The sequence below is a fragment of the Argiope bruennichi genome, chromosome 8 (assembly GCF_947563725.1).
Source record: "Argiope bruennichi chromosome 8, qqArgBrue1.1, whole genome shotgun sequence".
In the NCBI taxonomy this organism is placed as follows: Eukaryota; Metazoa; Arthropoda; class Arachnida; order Araneae; family Araneidae; genus Argiope; species Argiope bruennichi.
The window spans coordinates 46,206,050-46,225,952 of NC_079158.1; the positions used below are offsets into that span (position 1 = coordinate 46,206,050).

Below are 19,903 nucleotides of genomic sequence, written 5' to 3' on the forward strand. Positions count from 1 at the left end.
GTAATGGATGCTGTGCTTCTTTGCCGTTTAACACAAAGACATTGATAAGAAATACAAAAATAAACTTAGAATAAGAATGCCTCTTGTTGAAAAATAAAAAAGATAAAATTAAAAAAAAAAAAATTCTAGAATATCGTTTGAGAAATATTCCTCCCCCCCCCCAAAAAAACAGACTGTTTTAACCATGTTATTGTAGTGCTATGCCTCTGAAGAATTTCACAAACATCTGTGATTAAATCGGTGAATAATAAAGCAAATAATTTTTAAAGCATTTCACAATTTGATAATAGAACTTATTTCCACAGTGCTGAGTCTCGATTGTCTGCGTAAGACTAAAACTAAAATGTCAGCATTGCAACCATTATGTAAAGATGACTTGATGTCCAGCATCGTTGAACTTTGATTACGAATTATTCAGTATTCTAAATAAACATGAAAAGTAATTTCTCATTCAGTACAAAGTGGAATTTGTCAGATAATGATAAGAATTTTATTATAAAGTAGATGTTTTATTCTGAATGTATTTCTCTGACACGTTGTGAATTGTTACCAGCGTATTAAAATATAAAGTAAAACAGGGAAAAGAAACTTTTTGACAACATAAATTTCTGAAAGATGGATGGTATAAAGAAACGAAATTAAATATTCAGAAGGAAACTTTAACTCATTTGAAGCGTATTTTTTTATTTAAATCTAGCTTATCCTTTGAATATTTAAACTGGCATTTATTATCTGCCGATTATATTTCTTAACTATTCTACATTTTTAACAAACAATTTGCTTCATGTTATCGACTTTCAAACAAAATTGGTGATCTGGACTTGACTCAGCCATTAATGAACCCAACTCACTTGTTGGGGGGGGGGGTAGATAGGTCAGAAAAGGCCCCACTTGTAGGCAGTCAGTCAAATTTCACTGCTTCTCAATACCCGCCAACCTCCAGATGACACTCGTGCCGATCGAATCAATGCCCTGGGCGTGGTCCACCCCCCATCCTCAATACGCCCTCCCCCTGGGATACACACAATAGAACCCACCCCACACAACCAACTTGACTAGGGACTTCATCCTGAATCCCCCTCCGCACATCACAGATGGCGTATAGGCCGCTCTCTACAAACACACGATGTCATACTTCCAGCATCTTTTGTGTCATCAACAAATTCTCACGAGTGTGTTTGCCAACACGCTGTCGAGATCCTGCACCTCTTAACACGACCAGAGTGCCCTGTTCGCGTGCCGCCCTTCCCTGCTCGGAATATAAATGATGTTCTGTTTGTAAGAGGACCTTGCAGTACCCTTAAAAATCACGAACCCGTTTAACTTGTCCGGTTTTCCCTCCATTAAGGATGCATAGTACTTGGATGAAGACTGATTTAATTTAGTGGCATTGTTTCACACTTACGGAGGGAGGCTTATGGCTTTGTCGATGGGTACACACACTGAATGCCTTAGACGCTGGCTATTGAAAGAGATCGTGCATCTTCCGAGGAGGATGTATGTGAAGAACGATTCGGGGAACCTTGTGTGTTTTCTTGGAACTTCCTTTCTAAATAGAAGTCAACTGCGGAACATCCTCGGCAGCATGAGGTCCTTATTCTTAAATGTTTGGAGATGGTTCCATTGAAAATTAAACATTGCTATCACTAATTATAAGCGCTCTTCATTTTTTTGATACACTTAATCGCTCTTTATAATACAATTGATTTTAAAAGATTTCATAATTTAGGAATTCGGAATTTATTAAATATTTTTATATAATTGTTACGATTTCTATAATTTTTGAATATTACCAATACAAAGAGATCAACTATTATATAATCATTAATTCAAAACCGATTATAACCAATCTTAATTTCAATAAAATTCTATTATTTTCTTAAACTCCAATATTTCAGCCAAAAGATGGTGAATAGCTTATTGTTAGCTCTCTTGTCTCAATAATTACCTCAAATTAATTTATTATTTTTAATTTTTAAAATACTAATCATGTCTATTTATAATTGCAACATATTGAATCGGGGTCATCAAAGACAGTGGCTGAGCATTTCGTTAGTCTTGGCTTTCTATATTTGCGCCATTTGGCGAAGTTTTCTTAAGAAATGTCTCATTTATATCATCTTTTTTAATCGGGTTCCTGTCCATCAAATAGACCCTATTAAAAAAATCATATAAAATTATTTCTTAATTAATCTTTAAAGCTATTCATAATCATAAATTAGAGTTTTTTTGTTTTTTTTTTTGTCATGATTTTTCTATAGTTCATTTATGTGACTGGCTATTCATTGATTATTTAAGAATTTCTCGAAACATGATGAAATTAGATAATGGACAATATATATATATATATATATATATATATATACAGGGTGTCTAAAACGCCTTGACCGCGGCTTTTATTCCTTAAATATTGATCATAGACATATACTGTAAATTACAAAGTTGCGTAAAAAAAGGTGTAAAATGTTGTGAAATCTATTAAAATTTTCAGGGGATTAAACTTCAAAAAATATAAAATTTAAATTTTTATACGGACCCCGTACAAAACATTTCCCAATAAGTAAAATGTGCCCCATCCTCTAATAAGGTCAAGTACAAATTTCAGCAATTTATCACAAAAAGTCTCAAAGATATGAAACTACATAAATGCTCACTTAAACCATTTCTCTATGCCTGGATATGAGTTCGCAAAGAGGAAAAATCATGTCGGATCTTAGTGTCATAGAGGTTGTGCACAAATTAACAAAGAAAGTAATCTTCTATACTTATAATAAAGCTCAATGTGTGTGTGTGTGTTGGCGCTCTACAGGCCAGACCGTTTGACATACAGCTACCAAATTTGGTACATGTATACCTTGGAGGTTGGGAATGTGCACCTGGGGTTTCTTTTTTCGAATTTTTAATTAGAATTTTAATTATTAATTAAAAACTAACTTTCCCGCCAAAAAAATCTTCCATTTTCCCCACCGCCAACTTTTCCGCAAAAAAAATCTTCCATTATCCCCAGCGCCAAACGAGAAAGGCTTCAGTTTTTTTTTTCTCCCAACAGTAATGAGGCTAGGGTTAAAATTTTTCGGCGGATTATTTCAATCGGTTCTGTTTATTTTCTTAATGTTTGATGCATTTAAAATTAAACATTGTTAATGAATCAATCTTTCAGATTCATTCAGAAGTACTTTTGAATTAAAATAAAACAGAATAAAGGAAATTAAAAATTTCTAATCCGCATAGCGTTACCCCAACTGGCGTAGAAAAAATCACGTATTTGCGTTACGTAACCGGCGAAGAAAATTCACGCATGCGCATTCTGTTCTGATTGTTGCCATGACAACGTTATAATGGATGATTTAAATTATTTTTGGGTTAGTTGCATGCTTTTGTAAGTAAATTGTATTTATGTTAGTTATATATTTTTTGTATATGCTTATAGTTTTAAGTACATCGTTTTTTAAGTAGTTTTTTTAAAACCTGTTTTCAACCATTTATTTTAAACGATTCGTTTTATTTTCTTAGTGTTTGATGCATTTAAATTTAAACATTGTTAATTAATCGATCTGCTCATAATGAATCTAAGAAAATTTTGTTGACCAACTCTTGAGATATTACATAAATTAAAAAAGATATTATTTAGTGCCCATAAAGTTTAAACGCTGAGTGACTCTATTTTCAGTAATCAGATTAAAAAAAATGCTTTGTTTCAGTAAAAAATATTATTATATTAATTGAAGATAAATTCTTTCCACTTTAATTTAAAGCATAAATTCTACCGGGTGCTAACAGAAAATGAGAGAGATACATATTACGTTATGACTGAAGGCCTTTATAATATTATGAATGAATTATATGATAATCAAAATTTGAAGTTTTAAAATATTTTGATAAAGAAGCTATTAAAGTAGAAATTGCATAAAATATTTAATTATTAAAATTTTAACGAACATTAAGATTGGCGAACCGGCTGGTCGCCAAAGGCGGCTAGTGATTGAATAAATAAAGATCTTCAGTGATTTCTAACTTTTCTTTCTTTTTTGCTGTTTATTGGTTCACAATTATTAAAAATTTGTAGAAATAATAACTTAAAGGAAAGATTGCATTACTTAAAGGAAATATTACATAAGTTTTTTTTTTCACAAATTCATTGATTGTGCTATTTTTAAGTTATATTCTGTAATTCATGATATAAAATTTTAAAGTATTTTTCAGGAAGCATAGATTTTAAAATTTGTATTTGAAACTAAAGATATGAAGCATATTTTATTTCCTGTGTCGCGTCATCTGCACTGAAGCTGTAAACATTTGCATTTTAATTTGTGATTGACCCTTCACCAAATTTGTTTTAACGTATCTTTGAAAGTTTTCATAGTAAAATTCAGAAATTTTGTACATGACCTTATTAGAGGATGGGGCACATTTTATTCATTGGGAATTTTTATGTACGTGAACAGTACAAAAATTTAAATTTGGTATTTATTAAACTTTAATCAAGTGAAAATTTTAATCGATTTCATAACATTTTGAACCTTTTTGTACGCAACTTTGTAATTTACAGTATATGTCTGCGATCAATATTTAAGGAATAAAAGCCGCGTTCAAGGTTTTTGAGACACCCTGTGTGTATGTGTGTATATATATATATATATATATATATATATATATATAACATTATTTACATAGTGTTTTAAACTTGAATTTAAATGGCAGAAGTGTAACTAAAGCTTACGAAAGCCTGTCTTTCAATGAATTAAAATCAAACTAAAACAACTTTAATCTACATATTTATTATCTTTTTCACTTATATAATCTCTCTAAAGTTTTTTCAATATGTTTTTTTTATATAAATCTGTTCATTTAAGGTTATAATTGAACCCCCCCCCTTTCGGTATCCGAATGCTGAATCGGGGACAAAATATTTTAAAATCCTATGATAGATTTTTATCTTACTAATTTTTAATTCAAAGCTAATTCCTTTTTGTCATTTTAAATCGGAATTGATATGCCCAGTCCTACTGCATTATAAGACTTATTTCTTCTTCAAATAAACAGAAGAAAAACAATTTTTGTGCAATTTAAAATCTGTCATTTTTCTAAAACTGTTCTAATTTTATTCTCTCTTTTTTTAATATGTTAAAGTTTTGTCCTTTCATCAAACATCAAACTAAAATCTGCATTCCTGTGTCCCTTCATTTAAATAAAAAAAAACTTAAATATACAAGGATTGGCCTAGAAAAAAATATAAAACAACCCCTAAAACGACTGAAAAACATTCTACTGCTTAACTTTTTTTTCTCCGCACTATTTTAAGCTATTTTCTGGTATATTTTACGAAATATATTTTTTTACACTTCTTCTATTCAATCCCCCCCCCTTTTTTTTTTCAGAAGGAAAAAATAGAAAAATACGCTATCCCCATACGTGTCCAGAGGCGATCTATACACGTCAAAGACGTCTCAGCAAAACTAAAATAAAAAACGGCAAAAAAAAAAGAACTTTGAAAGTAAAAATAATAACGATAGAAAGAGATATATAAATGAAGGAGCGAAAGACCGAGCTTCGGATCATTCGTCTTCGTTCTTCTGTCATTAAACAGTAAGGCAAGATGTCTTTTCAGACCAGCTTTGAATGTTTTATTCCATTAAGTTCCAAAAAATATTTCTCTATTTTTCTTTAGAAATACAGATAATACACAGGAGCTGCTTGAAATTTGTACTCCGTAGTCAATATCTTATTTTTGCCGTTGGTTTGACATCACAGGAAAAAGATTTAACATTGAGGATGGGTTCAGTTTTAATGAATTCTTAAAATTCCCTAATGTGACCTTAGAGTGGGCATTTCAAGTTAAAAAGAGATTTCATTATATAGTTGAAAGAAGAAAGTATTTTGAAATGGGATATTCGGAATCTCTAATATGAAGAGGCGGAATAAAATATCATTCATTCGTTGCGAATTTTAGGAGTAAATTTTCCTGAAGAATTCCATATTTGAAACGTTTGTCAGATATAATTTGAAATAAATTTGGAAAATGGAAAAATAAATTTTATTTAAGACTGAGAATCGCCTTTATATATTTATAAGGGCAACTAGAATGATGGCACTTGATATGAAATAATTTATTTTAGAACCAATTAGTTTTATAACCTTATTTTAGAACTAAGAAGGATGAATAAAAACGTTTATTATTAAAATCTAGACAAATCAGTCAGTAAAGCAACATTAAATTTTGATTAATCAAAAATAAAAATCAGTTCTTTTTTTTTTTTCTAGTTTTCAAAGATGGGATGGCATGGTTTTCTTCATCACATACTTCGGTTTAACGATTCCAGGTCATTAAAACAACAAAAATTTGACAATAATTAATTAATTGAATTGCTTTTTATTCGGATAGCAAAGAATACAATCTTCTAAAGGAATTACGAATTTACAAGCCGGATTATTACAGTATGGGAAAGGTGGATATTAAATATAATGGTGCGTATTAAAAGATTAAATGTCATTGGATTGATTTGGCTTATCCAAACCAAGTTAATAAATTTATATATCATCTAGGATATTCTTAATAAAAGGAATGGCGGCTAAATTCGGTATGAAATTAGGACCAGATTTGAATCCCTATGGGTCCTTAAATAATGTAAGTTTCTAGTTCACTCCTTTTCTTTCTTTGTCAAACTTGCTGAACCATTTTTTAAAAATTCATTTTGATTCTAATCCCTATATAAAGAGTTTTAAACATCACAATGCGACAAATTAATTTAACAAAATATTTCATTCTGGGTCCTTTTTCAATCGAATTGGTTTCATTATCTTATTCATAGAATAATTTGAAATCAAAATTTATAAGATTTTAACCAAAATAAATTAAAAAAGCGCAACTTTTTAGTAAATAATTTTTAATTTTTTTAATTAACCATTTTTAAAAAAGTATAAAATAGCATATATTTTTAGAGTTATAAAAGAACGTAATATAAAATTTCCAAAACTTTAACCAAATAATTTTATCAATGTTGTTAGAACAATGTTTAAAAACGACACTTGACTTTTATTTGATTAAATTAAATTACTCTGAAGTATTATTCTTTTGAGATCCATGCCGAAGAAAAAAAAATCAAAAATAAAGCAATTGAAACAAAAATATCCAGACTATGCTTTAAGGCACACACACACACACACACACACACACACACACACACACACACACACACACACACACACACACACACACACACACACACACACACACACACACACACACACACACACACACACACACACACATTTTTCCATTTAACAATGATCACTCCTTGATGCAAAGTCAGTCAAAGGAGCTTAATTTTTTCACTTGCCTTCTTCATCTAATATTGCTCCTTTAAATTATTATTATTCCGTATTAATGCAGATGGCACTTTGTAAAAAAGGGGCTTAGGTTTTTTTTTTTTAATATATAATTATTATTAAAGATCACCATCGGTGGGCGTGATGGCTGATTTATTACTAAACATGCATAAGGCATTGGGAAATGCCTTCATTGGAAAAAAAAAAATCCTGAATAAATTTTCCTTTTTCAACTGAAGCATTTTTTTTTTAATTTTATTTTTTTGGAAAGGGATGAAATTATATTTATTAATATCATTCATATTACTACTCTCTCAATTACACAGTGCCTGTATAAGGGTGATTTCCCTATATTTGAGACATTTTAAAATTAAACTTAGAATGTTACTTCAATAGGTTTTTTTAAAAAAATTTAAAGAATATTTAAAGCTATCATAAAACCACAAAGTTTCGCCTATATTTTTTAAAGACCCATTCTTATTTTTATTGCTTTTCTCATATAACGATCATTAAACGCCTTTTCCTTAATGCTGTTGCTTAAGCACATGGTTTTTACCAGCCCTTGTACATAGCATTTGTTTCGTGACAATGCGATCAGCATTAGTATAATGCCAATCATTTAAGAAATTATTCATTCTTCTCTGATAAAAGAAATCATCAACATCGACGTTCATAAAACTTACTACTTTACCCTTTCGTAATAGTGAAATTCCCTAATAGCAGCTTTGAGTCGCTGAACCTTCTCTTAAAGCGATTCGTTTCTTTTTGTGCAAAAATAAATAAAAATAACACCATTACCTTTTTTTTTTGTTTTTTTTTTCCTCTTCTTTCACGACAGGCTCGTGCCTCCTTTTTTCTACAGATGAATCTTCTGGGCTTCCCTGCGTGCCGGGCTAGCGACTGAATCACGAACTTCCTCTTCGACAGAGACCGATTCCAAAAACCAAAAACGACCCCTCCACTCGAAGCGGCTGCAATGAAAGGTTGCTGTCATTGTGAGGGCACATTAAAATACAATTACCATCATCAGCCCATAAAGTGAGGAAGCAGAGTTGAAGGTGGTAAGGAGTGGCGGATAATTAGCGTGTTGTCGAAAGGTGGGCCACGTCGTTACAGTAAATGATGGCGATTTAAACGCGCATTAACCACAATGGGCTCGACCATTGTTCTTTTCGAGGATTATTGTTCCTCTCCAAAGTTATGGGTTTCCCAGGGAGTCTTTAAGCGATCATTTTTGAGCGATGACGATGGACTGGGCTCGCTCTTCTAACTTGTCCCGGGCTACTTGTCGGATAAACTGGAGGATTTGGTGATAAATGGCTGCTGTGTTTTACTTATGGCTTATATATCCATACACAGCCATAAACCTCCCTCCCACCTCCCCCCCCCTTTCCCAGTGAAGAAATTCGCTTAAATCCTGAAATTCTTTGGGCACTGTTTCCATGCTTCTTTCTATTTTTAGAGATCGCATTGATTTTCCTTGCTTCTGTTCAAATTCTGTCAAGTCATCAGAGTTTTTACTGGATTCTCTATTTCTCTTTCGCTTTGATAGTTTTAGTTTTTTTTTCTCGTGGGTATTTCATTTCTTGTTTTGGTAGGTTTCTTTTGTTTCTTTCATTCTTTCATTCGTCCTTTCTCTTTTGTGCTGCTGCGTTCTCTTGTTTATCGTTTGGTCAAGACGGTTCAAGTTTTATACTTTGTTTTGGAGTAAGAGTGTATTTGGGTTTCGTTTCGCTGGAAGGAGAAGGTTTCTACTTTCGATAAAGTTGCTTATGGTTTCATCTTTCAACGCCAAGCGTAAAGGGGTTAAAAATTTCTGCGTAAATCCCCCTCCCTAATGCTTTCGAGTGGATCAACTGATTCACTTCCGTTAAAGAGTAAAAGAAAACTTTATTATAAAAGTAACATTTTTGTTTTATTCATAAAAATAAAGGTGAATTTTTTTTAAGTGCAGATTGGAAGTTAAAAATATTATAAACCATATCATCCTTTCGTCCAAACTAAAAGTGGAGAAATTGAGAAAACAGGCTATATCAGGAGTTAAAAGTTGCAAATAATAAACCATTGAATTTGCTTTCTTTTTTAAATTTAAATAAGTTCAAATATACAGTTCACCTCTTTCTTTGATTTCGGAAACTGAGATTCTTGTCTTTGAGAAGCTTTTGTTTCAAAGAATAATCTCTAGTAAACTATAAATTTCAGATCAAGCATGTTGATTTTAAATTCTCTTGCCTGGTTTTAACTTGGCACGTAGTACGTGAAAATGCAATACAACAGATGAGGCTGATCGTATCGTAAGTTTTCAATACTCAATAAAAAATATTCTATTTTTGCCAAATGTAAGATTTTTGAAAATGCTGCTTAAGTTTTATTTTATATTTGTTATTACAGGTTACAGTATGGAATATTATAATTTGTTAAGAGTTTTTTTTTCACAAATTTTGAATTAAAAATTTCTGTACGTATAACATTGGATTTTTTTTAAAAAAAAATTCATGCTTTTTATTTTGCTGTTCTCATTCGCGGGGAAAATTAATTTTATGCTCCAATTTTCATTTAAGATTTTGATGAAGATTCTTTAATTGTAAATATTATCTAGTCAGGTTACATATATCATATATCTATTAAGATTTAAAATATTGTTACAGTAATTGAAATTAAATGAATCAAATCACTGCAATGTTTTTAAAAACAGAATGGAATTTTTTTTTCTTCTAAATCTTCCGCACTGCAAAAAGTCGTTCATTGATTCAAAATTCCATCTGCTTTTTTTTTTTTTTTTTTTTTTTGAGAAGTTTAAAAGATTGTAAAGGTTATCGTAGACATAGATAAAGTGCTAATCCATATACCAAATACTAAACCAAATAACACTTGGGCAAGCACAAATTTGGAAATTTTTTTTAATGTCCGATTACTCTTAAATATCTTTCCCTCACTTTCAAAACATAAACGCATTAAAAAAATTCAGAGAATGCACTTATTTATAAAGCTCTTCCTGAAACACTCTTTCCTCTTTCAAATTTGTTTGTTGAAGCATAATTTCATTACACAAATTTTCAAATCCACTTTACCGAAAGGGCAGGCATTCTTGCTTCATTTCAGGGGGAAGAATGGGGTAAAGACAGGAACGATTTGGGCACGATTGCGGATGGGGCTGGATTCGGAGAGCGTGCGAAAGCTGAAAATAAAATTAGGAAGTCAAGAGAACGTCGCGGAATCGAATTTGCTGTGGCTTTTGTGGGACAAGTTTTTGATAAAAATCGGATGACCACACCTTTTACACACCACAGTGGTGCCGACCGCTTTCATTCCATGATTGCGTTACTACGATTTTTTTTTTCTTCCTTTCTTATAGTACATGTTCGTTGTTTCTATTTTTATCAGCGATGAAGAGGGAAATCTCCGGTTATTGAGTTTTCCCGTTATTATTTGAGCGGTAGGAGGGAGAATGTGTGACATCACACAGTCACTACTTCCCTGTTCATTTCGCCTTTTAAAAATAAATATTTTGTATTGCTGTAGTTGTTATCGCTCTTGTGTGCCTTCCAATTGAAAGTAATTCAATTTCTGAGTCATTCATTGTGCTGTATTTAAAAAAAAAAAAAAAAAAATTAAGCGTAGTTCAATTTTTGTCTGCAAAGGAGAAAAATGTCTGTTTCAGGATTTAAAAAAAAAAAAAATCTAAATTTCTAACTTGTAAGTGTTTTATGTGATTTGGTATTTTATTAAGAATACATGAAAAAGGAAAAAAAAAAAAAAACCTTAATAATACTAATGATATTAGACTGATTATAATAATTTTATCACTATAAAAATGGTAATTTAAAGATTTGAAACTGTGAAAAGAAATATAAGGAATTAATGTAATTTAAAGTTACGTCAGATTATGAAAAAAATTTAGAAATGTAGTGCATTGTTCCATCCATTAAAACATTTAGAAAGGGAAAGAAAAACGACGGTTTAAATATTTAGAATTAAAAAAAAAATGGCAAATAATCTTTTGCCTAGTAAAATCTATTTAAATTTACATGAAATAAAAAAAAAATAAACATATATGAGAAATTTTGCATGATTTAAATTAGAATCTCGACGCATTTCCGAAAATTCTTATTTAAGTTAATATTATAATGCTAATCGTTGTTTTCTTGTTTGTCCTCAGAGTGTTTTATACTCTTTTATAATTAAATTTGTAGTATCGATATCTTTTTGCGAGAATGAAAATTTATTTATATTCATCTTATAGTATTCTGCATCTAATATTTAAACGGATTTTATGCATTCCTTAAAAAAAATTCATTTAATCTTGAAATTATCATAGTTCCTCAACTCATAAGCAGAGACTTCCTAAAAAAAAAATCAATAAACTGTTGATTCCTTCTTAAAACAGGCGCATAGATTAACAGTCAGGCTAAAACCGAGATAATATGTATTATCACTCCAACCGGATATAATAATAACAACCCCGATCGGTAATCTGAAGTCCGTCAGATCATTTCCCAGCTTTTAAATATTTAAATTCTTCACGAAAAGTTCACACGGCCGAAACCTAAAATTTTTCCCTCTCTTGAACAAAAGCGAAACCCTCGATCCTCCAAAAACACATGCTGAGAGGAAGTAGCAAATGCAGATTACTCATTGCCACCGTTTACTCTGTGATTATCCTGTCACAGTAATTGCAGCTTTTTGCCAACCGCGCCAACCCCTTTTCGGCCCAAACCTATCATTTCTTCGAACGCAGGAAAACGTCGCCAAGGAAAAATCCACCACAGGAGGGCGGAGGAGCAAGGATATAGAGAGAAATTTAGTAGGTGGTCTTTCTAAATTTCGCTGTACTGCACCTGGTTGTTTGCAAATGAGTAGTGTGATGAGAATTTTCTTCTTCGCCTAGAAAAGGGGTTAAATTACTGCCCGAAGTTCAAGAAGGCGAGGAACCTCTGATTGTAGAAGCAGTAGAGATGGGTATATTTTTATGCTTGCCTACAAACTCCTCATTTAGTCCATTATCTATTCTTCAGCAGCAGAATGACTTATAAAACACTTGGATCTTTAAAAAGTGGATTTGTCATTTAAAGTATAACTTCTCACAGTTTTCCATCTCCGACAGTTTTATGGTGGAAAAATTTTGGTAAATCCATTTCTGTAAGAAAACATTTTCGAAGCGAGCTCAACATTGAAAAATAATAAATAATAATAATAAAAAGGATCTGAACTAACTGAAAGTAAATAATTTTAACAATCAAGAAAAATCATTTAGTAAATTTTAATGAAATCTTTCAAGTCAAAGCTTTTAACTTTTGTTACTAACAAAAATTTCAGTAAAATAAATAGAAACTGACATTTTTGAGTGACTCTAGTTAAAGTTGCAATTTAAAGTTTATGTCTTTGACTTCAATTTTTTTTAAATTTAATCTTTATTTTATATACAAGTGAAGAGAATAGGTTTTGAATTTCCAGACAAATTTGTTTTACTTTTTTTGTTTTTGTTTACAAATGATTTTTAAGTTGCTAAGAAGTATTGAAACTAATTTAAAAAAGTTAGTCTGATGGACATGGGTTAAAAAGAGTTAAGAAGCTCCAATTTAGAGCATTATATTCTGTAATTGTAGTACATTTTACACATTTATAAATTATATATATAAAAAAAAATTGAAAATTCCGACATCTTTCATTTTAGATATTTTCTACGCTGGCCCCTCTGAAATTTTTACAGAATAGTGAAACATTTAAATTCTTCCAATATTTTATTGGGTGCTTAGATTTCGGTTTACATGAGAGCGTGTTTAAACTACCATTTTAAATTCCGCGAAAGTGGCATTTCTTATTTTTAATTGATCAGTAATATTGAATAATAAAATAAACAGTGGTTTATTTGCAGCTTGCCACATTTATTTATTTTATTTTTAGACTTGAAACGAACATCGAAGATTATTGAAAAAAAAAACCCTTTTTTTTTTATTGGGAAATTAAATTATATTTGAAATTTGATTAGTTAAACATTCACTGAAGGAAAATATTTCGTAATTTCTCGTTAATTTAAAATTATATATTTACATTATTTTAAAAAAATAACATGATACCATCAGCACTTTAAAAGAACCCAATTCTCAATTACTATAATTATTAAAACAAAAATGATTTTAGGTTATCTAGTCAAATGCTAAATAACAAAAAATTCTCTTTTATACAATTTCGTAAAACAGACGTTTCTTTGCAATAGAAATTTTCTTATTTTGAAATATCATTTGAATTCCGTAATGAACCGTTTCTTTTTCTTTTTTTTAAATAAAAGAAAGAAACAATTATAACTTTATTACTTTTGCAAAACTTTTTTTTTTTTAGTTTTATGAATTTTTTTTTATCATATAAACTAATCTGTAAGTGAATATTTAAAAAACTTCACATTTTTTTTTAGTTAAAAGAGATAATAAATTGTTTTCGTTAAATATAAATCTACTTAAAATGCTACACTACATCATTTTTCCAAAATTAGTCTTCAATTTACAAACATAGCCTAACTACTCCAGTTATTTTCAACTTAGTATTTAAATTAACAACATTCTCATTGAGTTGAAATGTCTAATTAAATTGTTATGGTATTTAAGTAATTTCACTATATGATAATTTCAATATCACTTATAAGTTTGCCTCAATTTTCCTCAAAAAATTTCCACTGATATGCAGATTTCTTCAAAGCAATAAATAATGATTCAAAATTTAATCAATATATCAACTTAATCTTTATTAAATTTTAAAAAATGATTACTTTTGTATTATAATTTAATGTATATTGCTAAAAATATTTTTCATGGGGGATATTTCATTTAATTTGCTCTTTCAAGGCATAATAACTATTTTCAATATTTCAAATTAATTTATTATGAATATATCGCGATAAAAGCTAATTCGGAATAAGTAGTAAACATATTCTTGAAATGGAGCTGCTATTTAATTTTGTTTGAAATTAGGACAGGCAAAATAAAACACTTGATATTTAATAGTTACGATTTAATTTGAAATTCCATTTCTATCTCGCTTCATCAAAAAATTGCAATAACACTATTAACTAATATCAACAAACAATATAGAAATGTTTCAAAGAAGAAAAGTTTAAGAAGTTTGATGAAGTTTCTTGAGTTTCTCACTTTTAAATGATGTGGCTATTATAAATATGGAAAACATTTATCTTCTTATAAAACAATTATATCTTTAAAAAAAATATCTTATAGAAATTTAAACGTTTATTTTCTTAACTGCAGCTTTTTGTCATTCTTTAGCACGAATATAATATACAATAACATATTGTCAAGATGATAGAAATGAACTTGATGAAATATCAGAGAAAAATCGGTCAAAGCGCATTAAAACAGTAAAAAAGACTATTTATGTATAATATTTTTTTAAAAAAATTTGACTTTTTGAAACTTTTATTAAGCTTACCAGGAAATGCATAATTAAGCTAAACTGTAAGGGGGGGGGAAATTTCTCATTACTTTCTCCAATAGTCTAAACACTGAGAATAAGCAAATCATTTAAATAAAAATTTCTATTTTTTTTCTCTATTTCCAGAATTTAAGCTTTAAAATCTTTCATTAAAGTTTTTATCACTTACTTCAGTTGATTCGATGATGAAGTTATTTAAACCAGCATTTATCGTTTTTTGTTAAGTTGCATCATTGTACTAAGGACATTTAATAACATTTTACATGGAGAGGAGTCTTTACATTTTTTTGAAACCCAATTTTGAAAATATACATATAAAAAAATGATAAAAGAGTATTTTTAATTCTTTTTTTTCCATGTATTTATATAAAGCAAAAACCTCTTTTGAAACCGGGAACAATGAAAGATGATAAAAGTTAAGTTCAAAAGATTCTTTAAAGGACATAAATGCTGGCACCCGCCCCCTTATTTAAAAAAAAAAATCTCTAGGTGGAATAAAACACAGGAAACAAAAGAACTTCACAACCGCTCCCAGATCTTTAAACAAAGAACATGGAAGCGACAAGGAATTAAAAAAAAGCAAAAGAGCATAAATTGCATCCAAACAAAACAACTGCAACAGCCGTCCCATCGCATTGAAAAGCCCACCCATTTCGGCAAGTCAAAGAAATTTTCATGCGCCTTCACTCTGAAAAAAAAAAAGATATATATATATATATTTGAAAAAGAAGAGAGAGAGAAAAGTTGCCCTCTCTTTAAAAAAAAAGAGAGGCAACCGAAACATTATCAGCAGCACACTCTGGGAATTTTTTCGTCTAAACAAAAGACGATTAAAAGAGGCACTGTTGTAGCTTCAAACAAAAGGGGAAAGAGTATCAAGACCTGGAGCAAAGGAAATGCATTCGCAATGTTGTCGAAATTGTCTCTTTCTTTCTTTCTCTCTCTCTCTCTTTTTTCTCTTGTTCTTTTTTAGATTTGGGAGGGGTGGCACGTGCGTTATCTTGAGAGGAAGATAGAAAAGTTTTCTTGTCGGTTTTTCTCCACCACCGTGTGAGAGTTATCTCTGTTTTTGGAGCGGTACGAAGAATTTTTTTTTTGTGTGTGTGTGTTGTTCATAAAAAATTAAATTCATTATTATAGGTTCCTTAGGGCAGTGTCTTTTTTTTTCTCCTTCCATCAGATATTCCCACCAGTGTTTCATGTTTTTACTTGCTTTAGTTTTAAAATGCAATATAGTTATTTTCGTCGAGTGATATTATATTAATAGTTTTATGAAATATTCGTATTTCCTGATGATTTTACTTTTAGAAAGTCAGTAAAACTTAACGAGATGTGATTAAATTTAAAATATATCGGCATGAATTTTATTTAATAGGTAAGTAATTATGAATATTTCTCTACCTATTTTTGATCCAAAGGCTATCAAAATTGTAATTCTATTAGCAGAAAATATGGTACGAAATCTCATTACATTTTAATATTTTGAATTTTGTGCTATTAGAGGAAGTTTTAGATTTATTGCAAAATATGTATTATAGACGAACTAGCCTCCTTTGGCGACCAGCCGGTTCGCCAATCTTAATGTTCGTTAAAATTTTAATAATTAAATATTTTATACAATTCCTACTTTAATAGCTTCTTCATCAAAATATATTAAAACTTCAAATTTTGATTGTCATATAATTCATTCATAATATTATAAAGGCCTTCAGTCATAACGTAATATGTATCTCTCTAATTTTCTGTTAGCACCCGTAGAATTTATGCTTTAAATTAAAGTGGAAAGAATTAATCTTCAATTAATATAATAATATTTTTTACTGAAACAAAGCATTTTTTTTTAATAATATGATTACTGAGTCACTGAGCGTTTAAACTTTATGGGCACTAAAGAATATCTTTTTTAATTTATGTAATATCTCAAGAGTTTGTCAACAAAATTTTCTTAGATTCATTATGAGCAGATCGATTCATTAACAATGTTTAAATTTAAATGCATCAAACACTAAGAAAATAAAACGAATCGTTTAAAATAAACGGTTGAAAACAGGTTTTAAAAAAACTACTTAAAAAACGATGCACTTAAAACTATAAGCATATACAAAAAATATATAACATAAGTACAATTTACTTACAAAAGCATGCAACTAACCCAAAAATAATTTAAATCATCCATTGATAATGGTTGTCATGGCAACAATCAGAACAGAATGCGCATGCGTGAATTTTCTTCGCCAGTTACGTAACGCAAATACGTGATTTTTTCTATGCCAGTTGGGGTAACGCTATGCGGATTAGAAAATTTTTAATTTCCTTTATTCTGTTTTATTTTAATTCAAAAGTACTTCAGAATGAAACTGAAGGATCGATTCATTAACAATGTTTAATTTTAAATGCATCAAACATTAATAAAATAAACAGAGTCGATTGAAATAATCCGCCGAAAAATTTTAACCCTAGCCTTATTACTGTTGGGAGAAAAAAAACTGAAGCCTTTCTCATTTGGCGGTGGGAAAAATGGAAGATATTTTTGGCGGAAAAGTTGGCGATGGGAAAAATGGAAGATTTTTTTGGCGGGAAAGTTAGTTTTTAATTAATAATTAAAATTCTAATTAAAAATTCGAAAAAAGGAACCCCAGGTGCACATTCCCAACCTCCAAGGTATACATGTACCAAATTTGGCAGCTGTAGGTGAAACGGTCTGGCCTGTAGAGCGCCAACACACACACACACACATTGAGCTTTATTATAAGTATAGATTATTGCTTAAAATGAGTATGAATTACAAATTTTAACAACAACCCACCAGTTTGGACGGTAGCTTTTATATTCTCCATGGTAATATGGCTAAAAAGCCAAAAAAAAAAAAAAAAAAAAAAGTGTTTATTTTTTTATTTTTATTTTTTTAAATTTATTCAGAAAAACCAGATTAATAATGACTTCAATAAAGAATTCCTAGCTTTTTTTTCTCGTTAAAATAAGTGAATCATCAACAATATAATGGAGACATATTTTCATAATTTTGAAATAGTTTTAAATAATCAAAATTACTTAATACATTTTCAAGATTTTGAAGCAGATTTTTAAAAAATCATAGCTATAATAACTTCTAAAAAATATAGGCATTTGTGTATTATGAGATTGCAGCAGTTACTTTTTCAAACATTCAATAACTCATCATTCATTCATAACATTATTGCATCATAAGTCTTTTTTATGATTCATTTCTGCAGAACTATTAAAACAATCTTCCAAGCAGACTTCCTTACGAAATTTTAAATACACAAAATATGAGAGTTCATTTAAATACTTCACTTTGATTTGTAAAAAAACAAAGTCTAAACTCACTTAAACCTTTATATCGACTTGAGACTCCTTTTCATTCAAAGACAATCTAAATTTTAAAGAATCACTCTTTTCTGTATCCATTGCCCATTACTTAGGCCATCATTGTTTAGCCGTGTATTTCTGAAAAAATTGATGACATTCCTCAATTTTCTTTTTTAACTACAAAATTTGAAGCTTACACGTCTCACAAGCAGCAAACAAGTTATATGCCTAGATAGCTCTTAAACAAGGAGCTGACGTATTTGACAAGCTCGTATGTCCATCAAATAACCAGCATAAAAGATTCGACAAAAATTTAAAGTTCATTTCTAAGTCAAGGCCGATGTCCACCAATGATGTGCATCAGCAGGAAATTTAAATGACATATCTTGTTTTTAGAAGTTTTTAGATTGTTAAGTAAAAAAAAAAATCTCTAGCTATTCCAGAAACAATAAAAAATATGTATTAAAAACTTCACAGTTTAAGAGAATCAAGGGTTTTTATATTTAAAGAGAGTTTTTTTTTCTTTGGTCTAACAAATTAATCATTCAACAAGTGAAAAATCAAGATTTATTAAAGTATTTTTTATGCTAACAAGTTTTAAAATCTTTAAAACTGAATCGTGTTTTAAATTGAAATCTTTATTCTTTAAGCATTCACATAAGGCTACAATTATATTCGTTTGTGGTTTTATTTAGTTCTTGTTATTATTTATTTACAAATAAATGTATTTTCATCATTCAGATAAATTGCATTGAGAATCATATGTTTTCATTGCTTCATCAAATATTTAATTACGTGATTTTTTTATATTATTTAAATTTAAGAAAGAAAGATTCTGTTTAATATCTGTGCTACTTATATGATAAATAAAAAGCGTGAAGTTGCAGAACTTTTAAAGTTAGAATATGTGGAACGACACTTATTACCATGAAGCTATGAATTCATGAAAATGATTATCAATAGAAAGGTTCATATGCATAATAAATAGAGTATAAGTAAGACAATTGGATGCTTAAAAATAATTTATTAACGGAATCAGGGGCATGAAGTTATGCATAATACATGGATTTAAATGAAATTACAATTCACTCAATATCTATGGTGACTTAACTGGTCGCCAGAGGTAATTAGAAATAAGTAAATTTAATTCACTATTAAAATAATTTTTTGAGATATTTATATTAAAAACTCGGTTAATCGAATTCAAATAAACCGAAATTTGGATCTCAAAAATCTCAAATCACAAAAACACGTGTTTTAAAATCACACGAGAATAATCGTTATTTTAGTTTGTTCTAAGATTTATTGAAAACAGTAGCAAATTAAGGCTGATGAAATCCTTTTAAGCAGAAGATTGTAAAAAATTGCCTGAAAATTTGGCAAGAAACAAACGAAAATTGCTGAGCTTTATAAGTGATTAATTTTTTGCTATAAACTATTATTAAATAAATATTAATTTATATGCTGAAATCCTTAAAAAAATGTCTTTTTAACTTTATGGACATAAAGGTAATCTAAAGAGCATTTGAAACATAAATAATATTTAAGAACTGCATATTGTTATTAGAAACAAAAATGATAATATATATTCCTGTCACAGTTAAAAAAAATAGCATTCCGAAAAGGCTTTACATTTTTTTAGTTCAGTTAATTGGGATTGTATTATATTTATTCATTTTTTTATATTCACATCCTCTATTATTCTTTGTAAGAAAGCAATTCTTTTCCTTTCTTTAAAAAAGGAATAATACAAAACCTTCCATGGTAAATAATACAACGCTTGGCAGACAAAACGCGACTTAAAATC

At 29.5% G+C, this 19,903-nt stretch overlaps 1 protein-coding gene across 2 annotated transcripts in view; it reads left to right on the forward strand.

The window, feature by feature from the left end:
* LOC129981589 (LIM/homeobox protein Lhx5-like) overlaps positions 1-19,903 on the forward strand; it is a 251,959-nt gene that overhangs the window by 100,584 nt on the left and 131,472 nt on the right. The gene's annotated exons all lie outside the window — the stretch shown is intronic.